The sequence below is a fragment of the Phascolarctos cinereus genome, unplaced genomic scaffold (genome assembly GCF_003287225.1).
Source record: "Phascolarctos cinereus isolate Bilbo 61053 unplaced genomic scaffold, phaCin_HiC Scaffold_4;HRSCAF=312, whole genome shotgun sequence".
Taxonomy (NCBI): domain Eukaryota; kingdom Metazoa; phylum Chordata; class Mammalia; order Diprotodontia; family Phascolarctidae; genus Phascolarctos; species Phascolarctos cinereus.
Genome location: NW_027555847.1, coordinates 425,752,125 through 425,779,306, shown reverse-complemented (window position 1 = coordinate 425,779,306; position 27,182 = coordinate 425,752,125).

Genomic DNA, 27,182 nt, shown 5'->3' with positions numbered 1-27,182 from the left:
GGAAAATCAAAGAAGTCAATGTCACTGGTGACTTGCAAAATCTTGGAACATCCACCAAATCTAAATGTCCTTGACTCCATGTGGATAGGCCTTTTTATGCTCTTAGGTGACCAGGGATCCATGATAATCCATTGCCCATCCCCATGCCAATCAAATCCTGGCTTTATTGATTTCTAGGGGAAAATTAGCCTAACCTATATTATATAGGACAGGAGGAAACCTTGGTAGATCTTGGCCTTGTCACACAGGTAAGATTCGAACACAAGTATTCTAACTCCAAATCTGTGTCCCTTTCCAAAGTATCTTCTGAACTAGATTAGACAAACCTTTTTTTTTCAATCAGTTTTTCCCATGATTTCTAGAATATTCCCTACTTTCTTGAAAGACTTCTTTTATCTATTCCTGTTAGCATCATTTCTCTCTTTCTTTATCTCATTTATATTGACTTTCTTCTTCCTCCATCAATTAGCCCTGTTCCTACCCCACACTTTTTTGTTAAAGAAACCTACCAGACCTCACCCAATTCAGTCATCCCACCAACTCTGAGAGAGAGAGAGAGAGAGAGAGAGAGAGAGAGAGAGAAAGAAGAAGAAGAAGAAGAAGAAGAAGAAGAAGAAGAAAAAGAAGGAGGAGGAGGAGGAGGAGGAGAAGAAGAAGAAGGAGGAGAAGGAGAAGGAGAGCAGTGAAATGGGGAAAATCCATGGATAACATCCACTTTTGGGAGATAGACAGGGAATATGAAACTTTAAGTCAAAGAAGAATCAGACTACACAGAGGAAGAGAATGAGGAAAATGCTTTGTCAAAGCAGTCAAGACAAGGGAAAGTTTATAATAGTGTGAGGTGGTCAACAGCATCATATTCAAAGGCCCTGAATTGTTTTCCCATTACATAGAAAGACACTTTTCAATTTATCTTTTCTTTGTTCTGTCTATCTTTTGCTTAGTTCTATACACAATAGCAAAATACAAAAAGAGTTTGAAAAAAAGAAACGGCATAGTTTAATTTTTATTCTTCTTACTATCTGGAGGAATAATGTAGTTACTGTATTTTAGAACTGGAAGGGGCTTTAGAAAGGAATTTGCTGTTATCGTAAATTATTTGCTCTGAGTCATAGGGTTAGTTAGCAGTTAAGCAAATGCTAGAACCAAGTCTTATTTATGTTTTCTCAATTTTAAATGCTGAAATTTCAAACAGTCCTATGCCCTGTTTAAATGAATGCTTTTAAGGAAGTTGGGGCTACGTATAGCTACACACTGCAGAGGAATGTGGAGATTTTAGAAAGCATTAAACAAAAAAACAAACCGATTGGGAAAGGAAGCTTTCAATAAAAATATACGTACTAGTTTTTGTTATCCTGTAGAAGAAAAGGACTTTGTGCTAATTTTTGTCACTTTCTAACTATAAACATAGAATAATGTATGCCATTCCGCAAGCTACTAAGAAAAATCAAATAATATGTACCTCAAATATAATAAAATTATTGTAGGTTACCAAATAACACTGAAGTCTGTAAATCTTATTCCCAGCCACATAAGATATGTGTCCATTATTCTACATTCCTCTAGATGCCATATACCAGGCATCATGGAACATGCGAGATTTAAATGTATCTAATATTTAATTGATTTGGCTTATCATTCCACCAACGTAGACTGCAACTTTTTGAAGAAACACTCATCTTTTGCAACTATTGTCCAAGAGTTTACACAAATTCATTTACGTAAATAAAGAATCTTTTCAACAACCTGGAGACTTTCTTCTCTTTCTTTTAAAATGTCATGGATATCAGGGCAACACCTGCACATCCCTTATCCTTCACTTTAACTTTTTGATCTGCACACCTCTATTAATAGTCATCTATGTCTCTGGTAATTTACTTTTTATGATGAATTTGATATCACTATGCATTTACAAAAAAAAATCCTCAAAATTTTGTCAACATGTACTTTCCTTATAATCAATGAAAATATAATAGAAATAAGAATGATATCCACTTCTCCACACCCTGTAAGCCTATTTTAAAACTTCTATACACCCAAATGCCTGTTTCTCTTTAGAACTAATTTGATTCCTCTTACACGTTGTTTGAACACAGTACTTACACTTTGTATTTATTTACATAAAGTAAATGATATGTAGCCAATAGTACTTCCTTTTCTGAAATGAGATTTAAGCTTGCCTTTTACATTTTAATAAAAGCTATGTGATTCTACCTTTCAAGCTCTGTGATACCTTTGCTCAAAATGTACCAAACCAAAACCCAGTACCTCATATTAACTGATTGGTTCACACAGGTTTGACTCATTAGCTGTGTTTTGCTGGTGGTTCACATGGTGTTATATTATTTGAAATGTTTTTCTCTGGCTTTCAATGATCTTATCTCAGAACACCATTTAGCACTTGCAAGAGACATCTTGCTCTTATTCTGTTGTTACTTTTGGCTCAGCCCACCAAAGGAATACTGAAGCAAGTACTATATCATTTAGGATAAGTGAATTGGATGCATTTCAGGATCTTGATGATTTTGCTTTTCCATTTAATGCTAAGTGATGAAACAGCTCAAGGTCAGACATGAAATATGTGACAGGTTTAAGGCTTACACACATAAAAATGTGGGCCTGAACCACACCCTGTAATCTAGTAGATTGCTCAGGAGCCTGATTTGTGTTGACTTGCTTTGTCAGCAACCCAAAATATGTTCATGATGTAATATTCTATTATTGTGTCAATCAACACATTGTTGTAAAGCATGCTGCTTAGGTAGCAGAATTCACAGAAAGTTTTCAGTTCTATTTTGCTAATGGAAAATTTTACCGTGCACAGGGTTTCCATGATGCAACCAATATGGTATGGTAAAAAGAGTGTTGAACTAGTATTCAGGAGAGCTGGGTTCCAATTTGATTTTGAGCTAATTTGATTACTATCTTTGTGGTTAAGTCATTTAACCTCTTTAGACCTATTTACTTCTCTTGAAAATGAATGTATTGGACTAGATCATCTCCAAGATGCCTTCTAACTCTAAATCAATAATCCTAAGAGTACTGGCTATGCTATGAATTAGCTCTGTGATTTTTAGAAAGTAATTTAACCTTCCTTCCTAATCTCTAAAATAAGGAAGTTGGGTAACTTCTAAGGTGTCTTCTAGTTTCAATAATTCCATGATATTGGTTTTCTTCAGCTTTCTAATTAATTATGAGTACTGTATTAAATCTTCATGTACTAAATAAAGAGACCATTGTAATCAGAGTCAAAAGACTACAATGTATCTGATAGATGGTTATACTACCTTGGTTTGAAAACCTCTAGGAAAAGGGAATCCACTGGTTTCTGAGGTAGCCCAATCCCTGTCCTTTGGATAGGCTTGATTGTTAAGAAGATGTTTATCAACTTTTACCTATTACACTTTTTTTTGACTTCCATATGACACTGTTGACTCATAGTGAGGTGTCTAAAAAAACATAGTAGGGCTTTAAAAATTGATGTCCATGAAGTGTCTTAAAGGATACCAGCATGAGGGATAATAATTTTCTTTTAAACTAAACTAGTTTTAGGCTAGCTCAGATAGATTCCTGAGTTCAACTTAATTTACGTGTATGCAGACCCAGCTGCATTCTTGAACTAAACTCAAACTGGGGAGATGTAGACCTAATTGTAAAATTAATACAGCATAAAATCAGTTATGTGATATAATCAATACAGTGTAAATCAAAGCAGAGGTAGTATTAGTTTAGATCCTTTCACAACATTAACCGTTAAAGAGCAAACGATACTGCTTCTGTTAGAGATTAATATCATGATATCCAATTACAGTAGGAAAACAACTTTTTCTTTCATTATTAATATATATGTATAAAGAAACAGCTTTCAGATACAATTTGAGCAGTTTGGGGCATAAAAATGAACAGTGATATAAATATAAAGATGCAGTCCCTTTAGAATGATATAGAATTAGACTGTGTATGTACGTAAAGATTTTGATATCTTAAAGAACATTACAAATTTTCTTTATTAAAAATCTAGATGAATGTGAGTAAAAAGAAATGAAAATTTCAGTGGCAACAAAGGATAAGTGTTTGAGGATGAACTCTTTAGATCTGCAAAGGATCATGGTATGTCAGCTAACTTGTATATATTTGTTGTATTTTTTAAAATGAAAAATCACATAAACATTTGGAGATAAAAATATAATTTTTAAAAAGTCTCAATCTGATAGGGCAATTTGGGGAATTTTTATTGTTTTAAATGAAAGATCAGTGTATGAGAATCAAGAAGGTCTCAGTTAAATCCCTGCAGAATATGAACTTCAGAGAGGAACACAACATAAGAAACTGAGGAGGAGAATTAAGAAATGAAAAGATAAAGTAGGAGGGCAAAAAGTTGCTCTGTCAGAGCTATGACAGTTAGAAGTTGTCACCTCATATAAGGCTTTAGCAAAGTAATTTCTGGTTGATGGGAGATAGAATTCATTTCAATGGCTAAGATCTCCAATAACCACTAGTCTCCTCCATTCCCACCTAGATTTGGTGGAAGGTTTAATTTTTTTACAAATTTATTTTTTGCTCAATTGCCACCTCTAACTTGAGAAGGAAAAGTAGATGGCACTACTTGCCTAGGTTTGTTTGCCTGTCTTAAAAGTTCACCTTACTGAATAGAATTGTAGAAAACTTAAATATGGTAGACCTTTGGAGAAAATTTAATGAGGATACCTTTTTCTCAGTCGTACATGTCACCTACACAAAAATTGACCCTCACAATCCAATGTGTAAGGGCAGAAATATTAAATGCATCATTTTCAAATCATGCTGAAGAAACAATTACATGAAATAAAGGGCCATGGAAAGAAAGACAAAAATAATTGGAAACTAAGTAATCTAATCCTAAAGAATGAGTGGGTCAAACAACAAATCATGGAAATAATCAATAACTTCATCAAAAACAATGAGAATAATGAGACAAAATACCAAAACTTATGGGATGCAGCCAAAGCATTTCTAAGGGAAATTTCATTTCTCTAAATGCTTACATGAATAAAATGGAGAAAGAGAAGATCAACAAATTGGGCATGCAACTAGAAAAAGAACAAATTAAAAATCCGCAATTAAATACCAATTTAGAAATTCTGAAAATCAATGTGAAATTAATAAAATTGAAATGAGAATTCTATGTAAATTAATTTGCTTACTCAGTGACATACCAATAAAACTACCAAAAATTATTTTATATAGCTAGAGAAAAATGATAACAAAATTCATCTGAAGAACAAGAGATCAAGAATATCAAGGGGATTAATAAAAAGAAATTTCAGGGAAAGTGGCCTACTTGCATCAGATCTAAAATGTATTATAAAACAGTAATCATCAAAACTATTTGGTACTGGCTAAGAAATAAAGTGATGGATCAGTGGAATAGGTTATGTACACAAGACGCAGTAGTCAATGACTACAGTAATCTACTATTTAATAAACACAAAGACTCTAACTTCTAGGATAAGAACTCACTATTTGACAAAAACTGCTGGGAAAACTGGGAAATAGTATGACACAAACTAGGAACATACCAACATCTTACATTGTATACCAAGATAAGGTCAAAATGGGAACATGATTTATACATAAAGGGATGATATCACAAGAAAATTGGAAAAGCAAGGAATAGTTTACTCTTCAGATCTATGATGATGGGAAGAATTTATGACCAAACAAGAGACAGTGTACATTATGAAATGCAAAATGTATAATTTTATTACATTAAATTAAAAAAGGTTTTACACAGGCAAAATCAATGCAACCAAGATTAGAAGGAAAACAGAAAGCTGTGAAACAATTTTTATAGCCAGTGAATCTGATAAAGGTCTCATTTCTAAAATGTACAGAGAACTGAGTCAAATTCATAAGAATGCAAGTCACCCCAATTGATAAATGGTCAAAGGATATGAAAAGGCAGTTTTCAGATGAAGAAAGTAAAGCTAGTGATAGTCACATGAAAAAAATTCTCTAAATTACTATTGATTAGAGAAATGCAAACTAAAGCAACTCCAAGATACCACATCATACCTATCATATTGGCTAATGTGACAAAAAAAAAAGGAAGATGACAAACATTGGAGAAGGCATGTGAGAACTGGAGCACTAATGCATTGTCAGTAGAGCTGTAAACTGATTCAACCTTTCTGGAGAGCAATTTGGAATTATACACAAAGGGCTATGCAACTGTGGGTACTCTTATATCCAGCAATACCATCACAAGGTCTGTATCCCAAAGAGATCATAAAAAAGGGGAAAAGAGCCACGTGTACAAAAATATTTATAGCAGCTCTTTTTGTGGTGGCCAAGAATTGGAAATTGAGGGGATGCCCATCAAGTGGGGAATGCTGAACAAATTGTAGTATATGAATGTAATGGAATACTATTGTTCCATAAGAAATTACAAACAGGTGGATTTCAGAAAAACCTGAAAAACATATGTGGACTGATGTTAAGCAAAGTGAGCAGAAACAGGAGAACATTGTACACACTAACAGCAAAATGGTGTAATGACGAAGTTTGATAGCCTTAGCGCTTCTCAGCAATACAATGATCTAAGAAAATTCCAAAAGACTCATGATGGAAAACGCTATCCACATCCAGAGAAAGAACAATGGAATCTGGATCCAGATCAAAGTGCACTATTTTCTCTTTTTTTTCTTTCTTGTGGTTTTTCCTTTTTGTTCTGATTATTCTTTCCCAACATGATTAATGTGGAAATATGTTTAATTTGATTGTGTATGTATAGCCTGTTTCAAATTTCTTGCCATTTTGGGGAGGGAGAAAGGGAGGGAGGGAGAAAAATATTTGGAACTCAAAATCTTATAAAAGTGAATGTTGAAAACTAAAAAAAAAAGTCACCTTGCTCTATGGGTTCTGTTCTAAATCAGAGATGGAAGATAGACATCTTGGTGATTGAATAACTGGGTTATTTTGTCTTTACATCTCAGTGATAGCCACTTTGCTTATTTTTTTTTCCACTTCTTTGGCTTAAAGAGAACCACCAATCACATTAGGATCTAATATTTTGGGGACAGCTAGGTGGCACAGTGAATAGAGCACTGGCTCTGAAGTCAGGAGGACCTGAGCTCAAATCTGGCCTCAGACCAGACACTTGACACTTACTAGCTGTGTGACCCTGGGCAAGTCACTTAACCCCAATTGCCTAAAAAAAAAAATCTAACATTTTGTAAATATTCTTTTTTTAAAAGTGTATTTTATTTTAAAGTTCATAAATATATTTACTACAGGGAAGACAATATTTGCCCAGCTGAAACTAGTAAGGACCATTAGACAAGCAGTGAACAAAGAAGCATTATTTTGTGGTGAATATTTTCCTAAGTAGACTAATTACATCAACCCCTGTGATGTAAAGTCGTGAGTTAGAAGAGTTAAGTAAAGTTGTGAGTACCTGAGTTTTCCCCCCTCAGTTACTTCTCTGCTTTATATTATGTTGTCCAGATTTGCCATAGCTTTTTTTTTTCCTGAGAAGCAAGCATCTTTTAATTTCGTGGCTGTAGTTGTAATCTGTAGCGATCTTTGAGCCCAACAATATAAGATTGACACTGCTTCCATTTTTTTCTCCCTCTTTTTGCTAGGAAGCAATGGGACCAGTCGCCATGAACTTATCTTTTTTTTCAAGCCAGGTTTTACACTCTTCTCTTTTTCTCTTATCAAGAGACTTCTTAATTCTTCTTCACTTTCTACCATCAGAGTGGAATCATCTGCATATATGAGATTGTCAATATTTCTCACAGCAACCTTAATCCCAGCTTTTGATTCATCCAGGCTGGCAGTTTGTGTGATGTATACTGCATGTAAATTAAATAAGTAAGGTAACAATATACAACTTTGTCATATTCCTTTTCCTATCTTAAACCAACTAGTTGTTCCGTTTAGTTCTAATTGCTACTTCTTGACCTGCATACAGGTTCCTCAGGAGACAAGTAAGATGATCTGGTACTTCCATCTCTTTGAGGACTTGTCACATTTTGTTACGATCCACGCAGTCAAAGGCTTTAGTATACTCAATGAAGCAGAGGTAGATGGGGGTTTTTTTGTTCGTTTTTTATTGTAACTCTCTTGCTTTCTCCATAATACAATGAAGATTGGCAATGTGGTTTCTAGTTCCTCTGCCTCTTTGAAAACCAACCTGTATTTCTGGTAATTCTTGGTTCACATACTGCTGAAGCCTACCTTGCAGAATCATAAGCACATCTTTGCTGGTGTGTGCAAAGAGTGCAGTTGTTCTGTAATTTGAACATTTTTTGACATTGCCCTTCTTTAGGACAGGGATATAAATTAATCTTTTCTAATCTAGTGGCCAATGTTGAGTTTTCCAAATTTGCTGGCATATTGAGTGCAGGATGTTAAAAGCATCATCTTATAGGATTTTAAATAGCTTAGCTGGAATTCCACCACCTCCACTAACCTTATTGTTAGGAATGCTTCCTAAGGCCCACTTTACTTCATTTTCCAGACTGTAGTGCTCTAGATCAATAACCACACCATTGTGATTATAGTGATATTAAGACTTTTCTTGCATAGTTCTGTATATTCTTGACACATATTCTTAATCTCTTATACATCTGTAAAGTCCCTACCATTTTTATATTTTATCATGCTATTTTTGCATTAAATATTCCCATGACATCTCTAATTTTCTTGAAGAGATCTCTTATCTTTTCCATTCTATTCTTTCATTTCTTTGCATGGCTCATTTAAGAAAATTTTGTCTCTTGTTATTATTCTCTGGAATTCTACCTTCATTTGGTTAAATCAACTTTTTATTTTGCTTTTGCTTTCCTCCTTTTCTCAGCCACTTGTAAAGTCTCATCAGGCAGCCATTTTGTTTTCTAGATCTTTTTCTTTGGGTCTTTTTTTGTTGTTGCCTCCTGTACAATATTGCAAACCTCTGTCCATAGTTCTTCAGGCACTCTGTCTACCAGATCTAATCCCTGAAATCTACTCATCACCTCTACTGTTGCTACTGCTGTTGTTTGCACCTTTAAGACAGACCACTGGGGTTTCTTCCATATGGACTCTGGGCCAGCTGCCATAGTAGTGTCACAGAATTCTTCCAATCTCCTAAGTTGTCTTGGTCTGGAAAAATATCTCACCATGACCTTTTGTTGGCTCTTCCATTCCAGAATTCAATTAAAAACATTATTTTAAAGTAGTTTGGAGGAGAACTGTTGGGAAAGCTTGGCTGCTTCTTATCCTTTCCCATCCTGGCTTGGCCCCCAGTAGTCTGATCTTGACTGCACTAATAGACAGATGGCTTCCATGTAGACTGGAGAGTTTGGGTCCTCCTATACTCTATCATAGTAAAACCTTGTCTGAAAGATTGTCTCTAGTTCTAGGTACCCCATTTTAAGACGGGAATTAACAAACTAAAACATTTCAGAATAGGGCAGCCAGAATGATAAGGAAATTTAAAATGGTATCACATTCAGACTGATTGTAGGAAATATATCTATATAGCTTGAAGAGTCAACAGCTTTTAAGATCATAATCACTGTCCTCAAATATTTAAAGAATAATATCTGGTGAAATAGTTGTTTATTTGGTGTAGACTCTAATGAACAAATTAGGGAAATGGAAGAAGGTTGCAGGGAGGCAGATTTTGACTCAATATAAAAGAAAAACAAAGCAACAATCTCAGAAACTACAATAGGATATTCCCATTATACAATGATTTCCCTGCTACTAAAGATACTCAGAGAGTGTTCTAAAGGTTTTCCACCCTTTTGGTTTCTGTTGCACTAGAGGACCTCCCAGGTTTTTTCAACTTGATATCATATTTCTAAGTGCAGTAATCAATATATTGTAGCAACTCTAACAATGACAAGGTTGAAAACAATAATTTCAGCATATTATAAAAATTTGCACTAAAATTAATATTCTTTATATTGTTAATGGAAAAATATTTCATGAAAAGATTTTTTTCAAATGTATAAATTTATTTTACTTGTTATAGAGTTCTAAAAAGTCATAACTCCTAAAACTAAAACATGAAAATTACTTGCAACAGAATTTAGTTTTGAGATGATAACATTAACTTATTTACTATATGAAATTCACCATCATAAAGGATTTGTTAAACATTTTTTTCTTTTATAACGTTTATCTATTTACTTCAGCAATGCATTGAATAACGAAATTGTAAATTACTACAGAAAATGTTCCATTTATCTTTCCCTAGCAGTTTTTCCTGGAACACTTTTTTTTCCTTAAAAGAACATCATTTGTAAATGTGTCTGCTATCAGTTGGGCACTATTTGATACAAATGTAATTTTGTAGGAAAAACAAAACCAAACCAAACAAAACAAAGCTTTATGTGTTATTGGGAACTTTGTAATGATGAATTCTCTTAAATAGCAGCTCACTCAGTTCAAGAGCTCATCATGGTGGTGACAAGTTCACATTATTAGAATTCTAGACAATGTTCTATGTAGGTCTTAATCTTAGAGGAAGGATCTCTTCATTCCACAAGTTACATGAAGTACTATGTAGAAGTGATGATGTTTTCATTTGTATGCAAACAAAACCTCATTAAGTAACTCTTTAATGTGGCCATAATAATCTCTATTCTATGTTCTCTAAATAAAGATCAATCTCCAAACTCACTTACATGAATCTTTATTCTCATTATTGTTTGTAGCAACATGTCAAAATATTTTCTGGCGTGGTTTATATTGTCTACAATTCTATGACTTCAGACTGCTCAAGCTTTGGCATTGACAGCTGTACTTTTTCTTCAGACAGTCTAGTGTAGTATAAATGTGATTTTATATATTTTTGTATTGTCATGCTATAATAACTTTGGAAGACCGAAGCTAAAAGTGTAAAAAGGGAGTGAAATTATATTTAGAATGAAAATGGTTTAATAGTGTAATTCAGGTTAATGAGTTATAGAACTGTGTTTCAAATCTTGAGGATCATTAACTTGAAATTGTTCACAAATAGGGACTTGGGTTGGATTTTATAATTGTATCACATGAAGAAAAGGGCTTTCTGGGCTTTTTAAACAATACTGCAGAGAGAATAATTAAAAACCCAATGCCAGTATCTCCCCTCCCCACCAAAAAATAGACTTCTAACACTATCTGGACACATCTATTTACTTGGTAGTCAGAAAAGGCAATGTAGCGCCAACCAACGTATCCTGAAGAAATCATTACCAGTGGTGACAAAATTTTGAATGATCAAAGGGTATTGTTTTAAAAAAGGAAATATTAAAAAGCTTTTTACTTTCTTCCTCAGTTCTCTGCTCAACTTTCTCCTTGGGCATCATAAGTCATTTCTAACGCGGCATAAAGGAAAATGGTACTTTGAGACAGCATGGATTCTTTCCTTTAGAAAGTCTTCCTTTCCATTTACAACATCATCTGTTTCAGTTCTTTGGTAATTTTGGTGCTCCAAAACTCAAAAAACATACAAACTCACTGGAAGGACAGCAGTGAGGTGGGGCTGGGGTGGAGGAGTGGAAATATGGGCTTTTGCTTCATGGGAAAGCTTGGGCTTATTAAAATAACTTGGCATTTCCCCTAAGGAAACCTTGCCTTCACTTTTTTTTTCCTTGTTCAGTTCTGGACCCATGCCATTGTCCATTTGTAGTATCTGTTAAAGAAAAAGTATTATGTGCAGTCTGATGGGCATCAATACATCAGTAATACATGTCTAGTTAGATAAGAGAGATGAGAGAGACAGAGAAACAGAGAGAGAAAGAGAGAGACAGAGAGAAAGAGAGAACTGGCCAAGCAGTTCAAATGGGTAATGAAATGATCCCAGAACTAAACAGGATTAAAGGCTAGATTGCATTGAGGAAACTACAAAGTTATTTCAATGGCCCCAAGTTTCCCTGTCCAAGAGTGGCTCATCTTTTTAATACCAATGTTCTTTCATGATTTGAGTATGAATATGAGTTATAAAATGCTGTACTTTCTGAACAATTGCATTTGAACATTATTCAAAAGCAATAGAAAGGTCCATGGTGGACATGCATCAGATCTAAAACATTAAAAATAGGAATTTATGATGGAAAAGTGATTTACATCAATTTTAACAGAAAGTCATCAAAGAAATGTTTGAAAAAAAGAGAATATAGGCTGGTAATATAGTGAGAATGAAGAATAACCAGCAAACAGTCTGATCTCAATTTGTATTCTTGACATTGGGTATGATGACAAAATAACATGGGGAAGACCCCAACATATTGACTGAAACTTGTGAGAAAACATGGAAAAGAGGATTGTGATATCCTTATACTCATTCTAAGTCTCCTCTGCTAGCCCATCATCTATATCACACTCCCTAAATTTGGCTTATTGCTAAAGCTTCTATCTTCAGCCTTCTTTTCTTCACTCTCTACCCCATATCTTCTGTGAAAAGATGAGGATAGGCCTTATTTCAGAGGTGCTATTTGAGCTGAGCTTTAAAGGAAACAAAGGATTCTAAGAGGGAAAGGTGAGGAAAGAGGATATTCCAGATGTGACAACTAACTCATAAAGTCTCAGAGATTCGAGATGGAATTTAATATGTTAAGAATTGCAAGAGGGGCAGTTTGACCAGACCATAGAAAACATAAACAATGAGCATTTCTATGACACTTACATGTTTACAAAGTGATTAATGTATGTAATCTAATTTCACCTTCACAACAATACTGTGGTCTAGTGGTTAGGATTCAGAGCTTTCACTGCCTCAGCCCAGGTTTGATTCTCAGTCAGGCAACCATATATTGTGGCCCAGGGGTGCTGAGGACCCTGAAATTGAAGGGCAAAAGGCATGGGTCCTACCTAGAAAGAATTTGACTCAAGCCTTCTTTCCGTCAGAAACAAGGTTTGTGGTTTCACCAATAGAAGGGGGCGGCCTTTTTAAGAACTTGTTCTATTTGTGACAATTGTATTGACAAGCAGTTCAGACTCTTAAGAAATCTGAGCAATTTGGTACAGGTAAAAGACTTTTTTATAGTGTGGCCAATAGCCTGGGGTGACTGGGATGTAACAGACCCTGAGGTAACAGAGAAGGGGTATAGATGAGATTAAGGAGTAGTAGTCTAGGGTGGAGCCAGGTGAAGAAAATGAGGGCCACAAAGAAAGGGCAATTTAAAGGATTATTAACTGGAAAGCGTCAGGTCCTCCAGGCAAATCAGGGACCTGGGCCACTTGGGAAAGTCCAAGGCCTTTGAGGGATTCATCATTAGTGCCCCATCAGTAAGACATGCAAATTTGTATATATTTAAGAATAATCAAAATGTTTTGTTTAATTTTCTTCAGATAGGGTATGTGATGAAAGAAGTTTGAAGACAATTACTGTAAAGAGTTGCTCTTGGGGATTAAGCTCAGAAAAGAAGTCAAGACTATAGATAAAGGTATAGGAGTCATCATCCATATTATAGTGGTAATGAAAGCCATGAGAATGAAAAAAAAAATAAGGGAGGAAGTACAGAAGTGGATGGCAAGAAGATAAAGAATATAGTTGTTTTTTAAAACTCCTAGCCTCAGCAATTGAGAAAAGGATGAAGAGCCACAGGAAACAGAAAATGAATGGTTAGAGGTAGAAGAAAAGCCAGGAAGTATGTATGATGTAAAGTGAAGCTAACTGAGGATTGAGCATTCAGTAGGAGGAGTTGGTAAATTTTATAGCAAATTATTGTCATTAAGCAAGCACTGTGAAGGGCCATGAGATCCAGAAAGAAGTGTGAAAAATGCCCCTTATCCTTGGGGGAACTTGCAATATAGTTGGAATGGTACAAAATATGAAAAAATTAATGATACATGAAAGTGAGTTCAAAGAGACTAAAACTGTCTTGTGGTGATCAGAGAAAACTTCATGGAGAAGTTAAATTGAATCTGTGTTTTGAAAGAGAGCAAGGTTCTGGTGCATTCCATTTAAAAAAGAAGAATGAAAAGAAAATAATTAATATCTTTAGGTATATATTTTATTGATGCAAAAGGACAGGCATATAAATATGATGATACAATAATTTCACCCTAGAAAACACTTTGATAATTTTTTTTAAATATGAGGACCAAGAAAATACTGGGCAAATAAGACCAGGTTGCTATTAAACAATAGTAGAGATTACTAGCAAAAGGAGCCCACTGTTCCCTCCCAATTATTGTGTGATAGTAATCTTAATGCAACTCAGCATGTATTATGTGCAGTAAATGATAAAGAGATTTTTCTGACTTTTTGTTGGGGTTATATTCAATATAATCAGAGGATAAGAGCAGCATAATGCCCTGAAGCCAAAAATGTGTATATTTTTCCAGCACTCTAAATCCTAATTTCTCCATAAACCAGTTCTGTTTCCATTTTATTTCAATAGTATTTTAAAAACCATTTAACTGAGTGGAAAAAATCTAAGCTCTTAGACTTGCTTACTTTTTTTCACTAAGTAAGGATAATGGCTGGCAGTGATGGAAAGTTTCTCCCATCCAAATATTATTACATGTATTTTTATGTATCATAAAAAGCTAATTTAAAAATATATTTATGGTCTTTATCATTAAAGTGGAAAGGAAGACTAAGTGTGACAATTTGTAACCATAGAAATGACCTGATGAAACAAAAGGAATATTCTCAATTAAATGAATGATATAATGAACTCTATGAATCTGTTTTATATTTTGGAAATTTGCAGGTTGGATCTGAACTGACCATATTATATCAATGTGTATTGCTTATAGTTGCACATCTAGCAAAGAAGAATGGAAATATTATGTTGAAATCATTGACCCATCAGTTTGTTTCCAAGCTGGGTAAGAAAACATATTAATATGTGAAAATCCAAAAAATTGCATGCTTTCTAAATATATTAGGCAGCTAAGATGCACAGTGGATAGAGTACCTAAAGTAAAAAATAAAACAAAACAAAACCTGCATTCAAATCCAGCTTCAGCAACTTATTAGATGTGTGGCCCTGAGCCCTGAGCAAGTCAATTAACCTCAATTTCCTCAATTATAAAATAGAGATAATAATAGCACCTACCTCCTAAGGTTGTTGTGGGAATCAAGTGAGATAATAAATGCTTAATACAGTGTCTGGCACACAGTAACTATTATATAAATATTAGTTGTTATTATTTACATTAGATTTGTTTCTTTTAATGAGTGAAGTTGATTGGGGAACTATCCCATAGCCTCATTTACCTTTTTAAATAAAGGTATGTGGGGTCAATACTGATTATATTCAGGACATCTAGGAATGGGGGTATAAAGTATCTGACTGAGAAATGGCAGCATCTAATCTCCATGTTACATATATGTAGTCCATCCCCACATATATTCATATTAAAAAAGAATAACTTCATTGTATATTTAAAAGAAATTGCAAGTTGTACATAGTAGATTCGCAGTTTCATGTGCAATCATCTTTCTTATTATAATATGTTATGGAAATGCTTGTTTTATTCCACAAACTAAAAGTAAAATTAATTATTTTTTTTTAAATGAAGGAAACCAGATGCCTGAATACTTTCTATGATATCCTCATCACTCAAGTTAGATGAAACAGACTCTGAGTCTTGGGGATTGAGTTTGAGGATCAAAGTTTGATGGGCTAGTAGACTGGATGGTTGGTAGTTGTCCTTTGTTCTTGAAGAGGACCAAAATGGTATCACTCTGCTAGAGTCAAGTTACAGTGTGTCTGACTGTGGCAAATCAGACTGATATGAGCTCAGAATGTTCTACCAGAGGTTGGGGACAAAGAGTCCATGTGAACATTTGGGCGGATTCTCTAAATTTGTGCATCTTATGTTTCTTTTCAGCTGTTCCAATTCTTCTTTGCTCATATAGCACAGCACCTTCTCTGATGTGGGAACACCACACTGAGTGCCAGTATCTGTGCCAGACACTGTGTTAGTGTCTCCCATGTCGAACAATTAGGGAGACCTTCAGAGTGTCCTTGTATCACTTGTGACCACTGTGTGAATGCTTGCCCTGTGTGAGGTTCCATAAAATAGTCTTTTTGGCAAATGTACATATTGCATTCAAACAATATGACCAGCCCATCTGAGTTGCACTCTCTGAAGTAGAGTTTGAATGCTTGGCAACTCAGTTTGAGAAAGGATCTCAATGTCTGGTATCTTATACTACCAAGTGATCTTCAGAATCTTCCTAAGACAATTCAAATGGAAGTGATTCAGTTTCCTAGTATACTGGTACACTCTCCAGGTTTCATGGGCATACAACAATGAGGACAGCACAACAGTTCTGTAGACCTTCAGTTTGGTAGTCAATCTAATACCTCTTCTCTCCCACACTTTCCTTCACAGCCTCCCAAAACTGAGCTAGCTCTGGCAATGAACGTGTCAACCTCATTATCAAAGTGTACATCCTTGGAAAGTAAGTGAACACATCCACAGCATTCAAAATGTCTCCATTTTCTGTAACTAATGGTTCCACATAAAAATGGTGTAGTGTTGGCTGATGTTTTCTTGGTGTTAATTGTTAGGCCAAAATTAGCACAAGCAGCAGAGAATTGATCTCTATTTTGTTGCACCTCAGCTTCAGAGGCTGCGTTGAGTGCACAATAATCTGCAAACAAAAAATCATGCACCAACACTCCCTCTACTCTAATCTAGCCTTTTCAAGTTGAAGAATTTACCATCAATGTGGTAGCTGATCTTGATGCCATGTTCATCCTCATTGAAAGCATTTGACAACATGGTTGAAAACATCATGCTAAAAAGCATGGGAGCAAGCACACAGCCTTGTTTCACTCCATTGGTAACTGGGAAAGCACAAGAGCATTGTCCATTATCCAGAACGTGGGCAAGCATGCTGTCATGAAATTAATGTACAATGCTGATGAACTTCTCCAGGCAACTAAATTTTGACATAATTTTCCATAAGCCCTCATGACTGACAGTAGCAAAGGCCCTGGTGAGATCTACAGATGTTGTGTACAGACCTCTTTTCTGCTCCTGGCATTTCTCCTGGAGTTGTTGGCCAGCAAACACTATGTCAACCATTCCTTGGCCATTTCAGAAGCCACACTGGCTCTCAGGTAGATGACCATCTTCCAGATGAAGGATGGGCCTGTTAAGGAGGACTCTGGCAAGAATCTTGCAGCAATGACTAAGAGAGTTACATACACCACCACCACCACCCCACATGGTTGTCACAGGACAATTTATTTCCTTTACCTTTATAGAGATGGACAATGGAAGTATCCTTGAACTCCTGATGGATAACCTCTTCTTGCTACAGAACCTGGAAAATTTCAGTCACCTTTTGTCTAAGCAATGGACTCCCACCTCCCCACCTTGTAAATCTCAGCTGGAATAGAATCAGCACCAGGTATTTTACCACACAAAAGGAACCTAATGGCATTCAAAACCTATTCTTCAGTTAGAACTTCAGCTAGGGAAGGATTGACTTCAATCTGAGGTAAATGGTCAATGGCTTCAGCACTGATTGGTGAGAACACTACGGAAGTGTTCAGCCCATTTCTTCAGGGTCATGTCCTTATTACTAATCAATATGGCTCCATCAGCACTGAGTAGTTAAGATGTGCCATAGGTCTTTGGCCCATAAATTGCTTTCAGATTCACTTGCGGTTTTTTTTAAGTGATGCAATTGGGGTTAAGTGACTTGCCCAGAGCCAGACAGCCAGTAAGTATTATGCGTCTGAGGCCAAATTTGAATTCAGATCCTCCTGACTCCAGGCCCGGTGGTGTATCCACTGTGCCACCTATCTGCCCCTATGTACTTTGCTTCTGATGGAATTAAATGCTGCTTTGTGAGAGATGGATGAACTATTCTGCTGATAAATCCTGCAGAGTTCTCATTTTTCATTTAGCAGCTTCTGAATTTCCCCATCATTTTCATCAAACCAATCTTGATATTTGTGAATGTTCTGACCCAGATGAGCAAATGCAGTCCTGTACACCAAATCTAACTAATCTCTAAGTAAGTGCTCCATAGCCCCTGCTTCAGCTGTCTTCAGGTCAATTGGAACAAATTGTTCGCATTTTCCCATTCCACCAGGGGAAGTGTTCACATGTTTGGGGTAGACACCCCCCCTCCAACTCATTAACAGATTTTAGACCCCTCGGTTACTTTCAATTTGGTTTAGCCCATCTGCCAAAATGGTTTACCAGGTTATGGCTGCTGCACATGCTACAGTTTTTTGGAACCACAAGTTGAGAGTGAGGTAGAACAGGTGGACACCAAAGGTGGAAAGCAGCTCTGGAAAGGGCTTGGCTGCCTTCACACCAGAGGTACTAGTCTTCCCTGAACACACTCTACACTCTACACTTTAAAAAAAAAGAAGTAAATGATGAGCCTCCACAATGCATTTGTATGGGCTTGAAGAATGTCAAGGACTTTACAACCAACTTAAAAAGTTAGTCTTATCCTAGGACCATCTCAGCAATTAGAGAAAACTACACAGAATTGAGCTATAATAAAATCTAGCCATAGATCTTTTGTTCAGTAAAGAATTTCACTTAAAAAAAAAAAAGGTTCAAATCTGACCTATAGTTGGTGAAAATGTGTGCAATGCACTTCTAGAGCTAAAAACTTGCTGGTATTTCCTGTTATACTGGAGAAATTCTTATCTCAGTTTTCTCTGACTTAGCAAAGGGACATTTTTTAGTTATAATCTCCAGGGAATAGGAGTTCAGGGTTAAAAGACAAGGGGTAATGCAAAGGCAAAATCAGCATTTTCCCCAAAAATATTGGATGAAGTATCTCTTTCTGTTCTTGTGGAAACATGAAGAGGTCTAGGTTACAAAACTGGCTAAAAGGCTAGCCTCAAAGAATAATCATTAATAGTTTGATGTCAACTTGGATGGTCTCTAATGGATTGTCTCTGGGACTTGTTTTTGACTCTGTGATATTTAATAATTTTATACATGACTTGGACAGACTAATGTCATGACCCGCAACTGTAATCCCATCAACCTGGGAGGCTGAGGCTGGCAGATCTCTTGAGTACAAGAGTTCTGAGCTGCAGTGGGCTATGCTCATTCGGTGTCCACAATAATTTCAGCATTAATGGAATATCCCTCAAGACCAAGGGACCACTGAGTTGCCTGAAGGGTGAATTGGTCCAGGTCAGTAATATAGGAGGTCAAATCTCCCATGCCAATCAGTAGTGGGATTGGCCATGAGTATCCCCTTATTTCCAGTCTGGGTGAGATGAAGAGACTCAATCTTTTTAAAAAATGAATTAGGTCTAAGGCATAGATGATATGCTTAACAAATATGCAGGCAATAAAGAGTTGAGAGGGATACTGAATAGAGAAGATGACAGGGACAGGTTCCCCAAAGCTCTTTATCGGTTTGGATTGTAAAATTATAGATTAGAAATTTAATAATAGAGTTAAATTTGAAATCTTGCACTTGCACTAAAAAAAAAAAATTACTTCACAAATCCAAGATGGGAGAGACACACTTAGTTGGCAGTTTGTTTGGAATTTTTTTTTTGGAGGGTGGATGGTTCAGTTCACTGCAAGCTCCATGTAGTTTAGCAGTCTGATATCGCAACAAAAACAAACAAAGAATAAGCTAATGAAAACTTGGCCTGCATTAAGACAGGTATAGCTTCCAGAAATAAGGCAGTGATAAAGCCTCTATATTCGACCCTGATCAGTCCACATCTGGAATATTGTATTTGGTTCTTGATGCCACAGTTTAGGAAGGGCATTGACAGGCTGGAAAACATGCAGAGGAAGAAAAGTGAGGGATCTTGAGTCCAATCTCTGTGAGAATTGATTGAAAAAATTGGGATGTTTAACCTTGAAAAAGAGGAAACTCAAGTGGTTCATGTCTTTAATGATATTTTTTATTCTTTAGTCACTTCAGTGATATCCAACTCTGTGTGACTCCATTTTAAGGTTTTCTGGGCAAAGATACCGGATTTTTTTTTTGCCATTTCCTTCTCCAGATCATTTTACAGATGAGGTAACTAACTCAGAAAGAGGTTAAATGACTTGGCTGGTGACATAGCTAGTAAGTGTTTGAGGAAGGATTTGAATTCACATCTTCTTGACATTAGGTCCAGTACTCTATTCACCATGCCACCTAGCTGTGTGAGTCTTCAATGAGCTATCAGAGAGATCAGATTTACTCTCTCTTTGGTACCAGTGGGCAGAAGCATAAGCAAAGTATAGAAGTCAAAAAAAAAAAAGGGACAAATTTAAGCTTGATATTTGAAAAAAATTTCCCATTGATGAGAGCTTATCTTGGGAGATAGTGGGTTCCTCCTCCTTGGAGACCTTTAAGCAGAGGGTGGATATCCACTTGTCAGCTATGCTGTAGTAAGGATACTTTTGGGGGTGGGACTAGATAGCAGACATGGTAAGTTAATACTCTAGGAGCCTGCAATTCTGTGATTCCACCAATACTATTGGTATAACCTACCCTTTTAGAATAATCTTGGGATAAGATTAGGTCCTTGTAATAGAATGGATAAGTACCTAACATACTACAGCACGGAGTGGTGCTTCTGGGAGTGAAATGATAGAAAATGGGAGGATAAAGGATGAGGTTATTAACATCAAGGCTTCCATAATGGTGATATACTTTGCATGAAAAATTAAGTGAGATTTGAGGCAGGGTGTATAGACAGAGTCTAAATGTGATGCTACTATTCCTCTTTTTTTCCTAGAATAGTGAAAAGTAGCCTGAAGAACCCATATGTCTATTTCTGTAATTATCAGAAAACATTGAACAAGCATCTATTTGTATAAAACAGAGCTTTAGCTATTTTGGTACTTGGTATAACCAATCCAAAATGCTTCCTGAATTGAGCTGGTGTTGGGGGTGGTGGGGGGGGAGAATCCCTGGTTACGGATCCCATGGTAGGAAGTGGAGGGAATACTGCAATCACACCTTTTTAGACAAAGATAGAGATATGGGGAGTGATTGCAGAGTGAGGTTAAGAAAGTTATCAATTCATGGGTTTGTATTTTTTAATCTTCTTTTGAGTTCTGGATATTCTATACCATGGAGAAAGCTGAAGTTGATTTGTTTTTATGCAAAATTTCTGTTTTGGAGAAGACTGAGAAATCATGAGGGTCAGAGAAAATGTCTAGTCCTCTATGTTGCTGGTCATGTGACCTGGAAGGGCCCAGGTAGGATTTCAAAAATATGTTTTTATGTATAAAGTTGAGATCAGCACTTAGTGAACTACAACATGTCTAATACAGCAAATAGGTAGATTTAATTGCTAATTTCTTTTGAGTCACTTTTAGAATGTATAAATATGAATAGGGTAATTATTTTTTACTTGCATTTTGACCTTATGTTTTAACAGATTGACAAAAAAATTATTTGTGCAGAGTTCTATATGCTTAGATGATTCAAACTCATAATTCAACATAAATGTTTGTTTTATTCTGGTTTTATTATTCTGGTTTTATTATTTTGGAGTTACTAGAACATTTTTTTAAATTGCAAAATAACCTGCAAGAGATTACACGGACATCTGTGTACCTAAGTATTCAGGTATTCGGAAACATAATTAGATTCTCTCTCTCTCTCTCTCTCTCTCTCTCTCTCTCTCTCTCTCTCTCTCTCTCTCTCTCCTCCCTCATGTTTGTTGTGTTCAGCTACATCCAACTCCTCATGACACCATATGGGGTTTTCTTGGCAAAGATACTTGCATGGTTTGCCTCTTCCTTCTCCAGCTCATTTTACAACTCAAGAGACTGAGGCAAATAGGGTTAAGGGAATTGGCCAGGTTCACTCAGATAGTAAATACCTGAGGCAGATGACTCTTCCTGACTCCAGAACCTGCACTCTATCAATTGTAACACCTAGATGTCCTCATTCTTATATGGAGGAGGAATGGGAGAAGGAGAGAAACAGATAGAGAGTCAAAATGGATTAATTAATTCTGTTTGTACTATTTTTCACCATACTATTAGTTGTTCTTCAGTAAAGATTGGAGCTAAGAGGCACCTTGTTGGATTTGATTTCAGGAAAAACAGTACAAATATCCCCACAGACACTTACTAGCTGTGTGATCCTGGACAAGTCTCTAAACCTCTCTCAGCTCCAGTACTTCATTTGCAAAGAGATTAATTATACCTCAATTCACAATGTTGTGGTAAGGATTAAATTAGGTAACATATGTAAAGTATTTTGTAAACTTTAAAGCACTATATAAAGATAGCTATTTATTATTATTAACATGACCATCTTTTCTTTCATGTTTATTCAATCAATAAAGCACAATGATAGGGTACAAGAATTCTGTCACATTCAAATATTCCTTAAAATGTCATCAGTTAAGGCACAGTGAGGGAAATATGGTCAGAATAATTCAGAATGGGAATAGGGAAAGGGAACAAACATTTTTTAAAGTACCTACTATGTGCCGAGCACTATGCTAAGCAGTTTACAAATATTAACTCACGTGATCTTTACAACAACCCTACAAAGTAAGTGTTTTTATGATCCTCATTTTAAGGTTAAGGAAACTGAGATAGCCAAAGGTTAAGTGACTTGCCCAGAGTCATACAACTAGTAAATATTTGAGGCTGCATTTGAAATAGTCTTCCTGACTCCAGACCTACTATTTTATCCACTTTGCCACCAAAAGGCTCAATTCCAAAGTAGTCCCCAGAAAAGCACTATATTCCTGTTTTCTCTTTCTTTATTTATTTTTCTCTTTTCTTGGCCTAGTCCTGTGTTTTCATCAGTGTGGGAAATTAAATGTGGGAAGTCCTTCCACCAATGTAGATGGGCCAGTGCTTCAGCCCATAATGGTCCCAGACAGTTGACTGAAATACTGAGAAGTGAAGTTACTCACCAGTCAGTGGTCATAGAGTTAATGTGTCATTGCTTCAAATTAAACCCAGTTCTTCCTTTCTCTTAGTTTGACCATCTAGTCACAAGGACAAGATAGTTATATTTCTTCTAAGTATGAAAAAGTGCCGAAAATAGAATCCTTATCACAAAGTTGAAAAATGGGGACCTTTGGGGGCCTGCTTTAATGAATGGTTGAGGAAGTTTGTAATTAATTAAGAAGGGTTTTTAAAATTCATTTGTTTGTTTTGAATGTAAATAAATACTTCCAAAATACTTAAGTAATATAAGAGACTTGATCAGTGAAGTCTGTGATAAATTTGAAAAGGTTTTTTGTTTGTTTTTGTTTTTAATCACCTTGAGATTATAGGTGATGAAAATTTCCCTCAATTCCACCTCCCATGGAAGTAGGCATGCATCCCGTCTCATTTTAGCAAAGATCAACATCTTGCTAAAAAGATACTGTGAACCACTCTGGTTTCCTGGTGATAAGGACTGACTCCAAGATGAGTAGTGACTGACAGTAAGGGGTAGGGAGTAGTAGAGTAGAAATGGGCTAATTCTAGAGTTAGAAGACCCATAGTTCAAATCTCACCTCTGATAATTAATACTTGTGTGACTGTTGAAAAGTCACTTAACTAACCTAGGCCTCAGTTCGTTCATTTGTGAAATGATGTGGATTCAGCTAGATAGCCTCTGAGTTCCTATGTATTCCTATCTCTATATTTTTTGTGTAAAGAATCAAAGCCTCCCACATAAAATTAACTAGCAAAAAAACTAGGGTTTCTTTTTAACTAGGTTTTTTCTCCTTTCGATTGGAGTGTGTTAAGGGATTGGGAATCCCTTTCAGCCACCACAGGGTAAAAAAAAAATGTGATTGGCAGACGTACGCAGAGAACAGTATTAGATTTCCTAAGTGGCTGGAGGTTCTTGGATTCCAAAATACTCACCACCCTCAGCCATTCTGTTTCTTTTTCTGAGAGAAAGTCAGAAAAATAGTATTCCTGAGAATGGGTTTTCTATGCTAAAGGTTCAGTATCATTGAGGGCCTTAATGAACTCTCTATAAAATGTTTTGTTAATAGTACATGTGCTTTCAGGTAACCTGAGATGAAAAATTTAAAAAAAAAATCCCTGGGAATGGACTCCCCTACCTTTTGAAGTTACATCACAGGGAATTCCAAATTTTAAAGTTGCTGAGCTCTAGAGTTCCTGAAAGATCAAAAGATGCCAACTCCAAGCATTGAACCATCTAGAGGAACATTTCCTTCTTACAGAAGAAAGATGACAATTAACAGAGGCTCACTCTCTGTTGCTGAAGGAGTGAAGCTATGCCATGAAAGGGCAAGATATTTGGACCTTTCCAACCTTGCTAGTACTATGAGTTGTTCTGAGAGTGCAGGTATGATACAGAGGGGAACAGTTTGTTCAGAAGCTCCCCAAAGTGTGGTATGTTTCTAGGAGAGTCTTAGAGAAGAGGGTCTTAATATTTTTTCATGTCATCAACCCCTTTGGTAGTCTGAGGAAATCTAGGAGACCCTTCTCAGAATATATTTTTTTAATATGCAGAAAATAAAATATGTAAGATTACAAAGGAAACTTATAATGTTGAAATAAGATTATTTTGTATTGAAAATATGAAGGGGAAAAACAAAAGACCACCAACCCTAGGTTAAGAATCCCGGGTTTAATGATTCAAGTGCACTATATGAGTGTTTTGTCTTTCAGTAAATGTATAAAGACTCCTTACTAGAAGTGTGACCCTGGGCCAGTCATTTAACTCTGTTTGCCTCAATTTCCTCCTCTGTAAAATGAGCTAGAGAAGAAAATGGCAAACCATGCCAGTATCTTTGCCAAGAAATCTCCCAAATGAGGTCACAAATGAGGTACATGAGTGAAATCATTCAACAACAACAATAACAACATAAGGATTCCTGTAAGTTATTTGCATCTTATGCATTTTTGTGTTGTGTGAACTTAAGGCTGCCACACACATAATATTCATATTGTACATTGAGTGAATGTCTGAGACTTGAGGAAATCTACACAAGAAACATACCTAAGCTTTGTTCTGGAAATTTCCCTGGAGTAAAATTTTAGGGATGGAAGAAAAAAATCGGCCTTCTTGGGGTGAGGCCCCTAGTGCTAAAGTCAATCTATATGAGCCAAGAGACCTTAGGGAGCCCCTAAGTACCTGGTTACCACAGTTTCTATGACTTCAATTTTCTTATAAGATATATTTTCCATTGATATAAAAAAATTTGAACTTTATTATGAACTTTAGTGGTGGTGGTGATATGTTATCCTTCTTAATTCTAGTGTTTTCCTTCTTTTAATTATTTCCTCTTTATCCTGTATATAACTTCCTTTCTATATATTTGTTTCCATGTTGTCTTTTGCCATTACAGTGTGAGCTGCTTGAAGGCAGGGTCTATCTTTTTCCTTTTTTTTTTTTAAATCCCCAGAGCTTAGCTCCATGCTCGGTACATAGTAGGCACTTAATAATGTTTTTGTTTTGTTTTCTTTTTTAATTTGAATTTAAAAGGTACCTCTTTCTCATTTAATATCAATAATTTTTCAAGACATTTGAATCTGAATCCATAACGTAATGTTTGAATTTACATGAAAATATGTTAGTACTGAGTATACAAATGTGTGTGTGTGTGTGTGTGTGTGTGTGTGTGTGTGTGTGTGTACAGAAGCCAGAAACATATGGTGATTAAAAGTAGAAACCATAAATGCCATGGGGAGAATTACATTAAATATTGGTATTAAATGGAGAGTCAATTTTGGAAGATATCATTGGATTTTAAGAAATTATGTAGAAAGGCATTTTTTTTTAGTTCACCCAATTCAAAATCATACTTTGGTGTTAAGATATTTGTTTTGCATCTTTTTCATTTTAAAAGCATTTAAATTGAGATATGCTAAATTGTACTAGACAAAAAACAATCAAACAAAAAAAATGGCACTAAGTGGCACAGTGGCTCAAGTACTGGATTTGGAGTCAGTTCAGATCCTAAGTTCAAATCCTCCTTCGGACACTTAGATGTTTGAACTTAACTTATGTGCCTAAGTTTTCTCAATTACACAATAAATCTAAGATTAGCATCTACCTCACAGAGTTGTAAGCATCAAATTAGATTACATATGTATTGAGTTTTGCAAAATCTTCAGGTGTCATATAAGTGCTAAGTATTAGTATTGCTTGATTTTTTTACTCTATAAAGTGATTTCTTAAAAACACAATAGGTGTATATATGTGTGTGTTATTTTTCATTTTTATTAATTGTATTATTTTAATTATATTTAATAGGTTATTTATTGTACTGCTATTTATATATCAACATTGTATTACACATATCTTTTAAATAAGCACTTAATTTCATTACTTAGTTTTATTTATGCTAATACAATCTGAGGTTCCTCCTCCATCTCCCCTTTTACCGTGACCCTGTTTATTCCCTATTTCCTTGAATTTCCTTTTATAATTTTTTTTGGGGGAAATGGTAGCCCTGTTAATATGGAACCTGGAATATGAAGCAGTAGTCAAAACCACAGCTGCAAATGCTGAATGAATGTAACTTCTTAGTTAGGGAGACGTGTTTATATGTGTCAGGGGCTTGACAGAAAATTTCTGTATAACTAGATGTCTCCCACTGGGACCTACCTGTTAGAGAAGAAACTACAGAAATGAAAACTACAGCAAGTCTCTTGATTGGTGAAGGTCTTTAATACTGTCTCAAAGTATCATCATTCCTTTCACATATTCTTATAAAGGGAGACTCAGAACAAGGGAAGAATGTCCTCTGGTCTGTGGTAAGAAAGCCAGGGTCTAAAACATCTGAAAGAAGGTAAATCCTGGGGAATAGAAAGTAACAGAGAAAAACAAAACTCAAGGCATGAATAATCTGAGCACATGACTTTTATACAGGTGGTCAAATAGTTTGCTAAGTAATTTAAACCTTTCAAATCAATTCAGAGGCCAATAGCATAACCACTGAACTGCATACTCTTCTATCATCAGAATTTTATGGGTAATTGTGAAAGTTTGGGAGTTTATCTAGTATTATTTCTTATTAGCCCCAGTCCAGTGTTTTGCTTTGTTTTCCATTGATTACCAGACAGCTTTTAGGAAGGGATATTTACTAATATGGTATAGTAAGAAAGGCTGGTCCTAAAGCATCCTTCTAAAAGTCCAGGACATACTCTCTCACACATATATTGACAGATCAAGAAAACAAGTATTCAAGCTTAGAGAGAATATGTGGCCAAACAAACAAACACATAAGCTATTCACAGTTTTTAGTAGAGCATTCTTTTTTCCCCCTTCCTTGAGTTCCCATGAGCCTCCTGAGATACATGAAGCTCCCCGCTAGGCTCAGAAA